Source organism: Olea europaea, unplaced genomic scaffold (assembly GCF_002742605.1).
Source record: "Olea europaea var. sylvestris unplaced genomic scaffold, O_europaea_v1 scaffold4000, whole genome shotgun sequence".
NCBI classification, from domain to species: domain Eukaryota; kingdom Viridiplantae; phylum Streptophyta; class Magnoliopsida; order Lamiales; family Oleaceae; genus Olea; species Olea europaea.
Genome location: NW_019259601.1, coordinates 173 through 1,587, shown reverse-complemented (window position 1 = coordinate 1,587; position 1,415 = coordinate 173). Strand labels below are relative to the sequence as shown.

The 1,415-nt window shown below is 34.1% G+C and overlaps 1 pseudogene; it reads left to right on the top strand.

Moving 5' to 3' along the window:
• Positions 1 to 343, top strand: part of LOC111387378 — a 3,546-nt pseudogene extending 3,203 nt beyond the window's left edge.
• Positions 344 to 1,415: the final 1,072 nt, after the last annotated feature.

Sequence of the window (1,415 nt, the reverse complement as noted above, 5' to 3'; positions counted from 1 at the left end):
TAAGAATACAATATTTTAATTTCATTTGACATCTCGTAACGAGTGCATCAAAGTAGATTGTAAACGGATAAAAAAAGGGCAAAATTTTGTGGGGTCATTTGACCCCACCTGACCCATGTGGGTCTGCCCCTGTGTAAGAGCTTCACTTGCTGGGCTTCGGACTGATGAGGATTCATCGACTAGAGCCATTGTAACTCAAGCTGAAGTCGATATGATGAAAGTCAAAGGAGAATATTTTAACGCGAACAAATCGAGCCTTGACGATGCTATAATTGGAGACACCTCAGGGGACTACATGGACTTCCTAACGACCTTGCTTGAGCAAAGATCTGATTCTATCTAGCATGGCCGGTTCACACAGACTGCATTTATATCTTTTGATGAACATGTAGTCATAAGTTAATAAATGATGCAAACATACCTTTATGAATTTCAAATGGCTCTCTACTATGATATGAAACTGCTGATTTTTTAACGAAAGCGAACGATATCCTAATGTGATATTTAAAATGGTGGTTGTGACTAGAGAACATGTGGAGGAAATTATAGAGCTGCAATTTATTCTTTTACTTATTTACGAAAATCTAAAAATGGTGGAGACAATAATTGCCTTGCTATTTTTCACGAAATGAATATGATGAGAGAGATGAATCTCATTTGCTCTTTAATAACTACGTATTAAGGTCACATTATTATGTTATATAAATAAGTTATTATCTATTTTCATATAAAAAATTGAGAATCATAACCTAAATTACTTTGATATTTTTAAAACTGTAAATTTTTTTTCCCTTGATAACGTTTCTCATGCAATATTTTCTTTCAACATAATAAACATGTTTTTTAAGTAATGTCATACTATGGTTTGATTATCTTTTCCTATGAGTAAGATTGATTATAATTCTAATTATTTTTTTGTACTTATCTGAGTCCAGAAAATAGAAGAAAATTTTCGTAGAAGAAGTTTTATGGTTAATTACACCCATCCATATTTTTAAAGATCCAACTTAAAAAATTGGATCCAAAGTTTGTTTGTACAAAAATCAGATATTGATTCAAGTTTTTAATTTTAATAATATTCAATTAAATGTTAAATATTATAACACAAATTTCATCCAACCACTCCCCAAACCCTAATCAAGTTCATCTTCTCCTCTTTCTTCACAATTGTTGGAAGCAACGATTAGAGACCACCATAGTGGCGAGGTAGGCTGCAATGATGACGTTGTTGGGTCTGATAGCGAGGTATACCAGCATAGTGGCCAGGCAAGCTACGGTGATCTATGAAAAATCTAATTTTTTTGGATTTTTACGAAGGTTTGAGAAGGTGGTCACTGCACGAATCAGGCAGTGGCGAAGGCATCGCACGCGGCTTAGATGTTGCAGTTGTGGAGTTTAGATTATGCGTTTGCTCC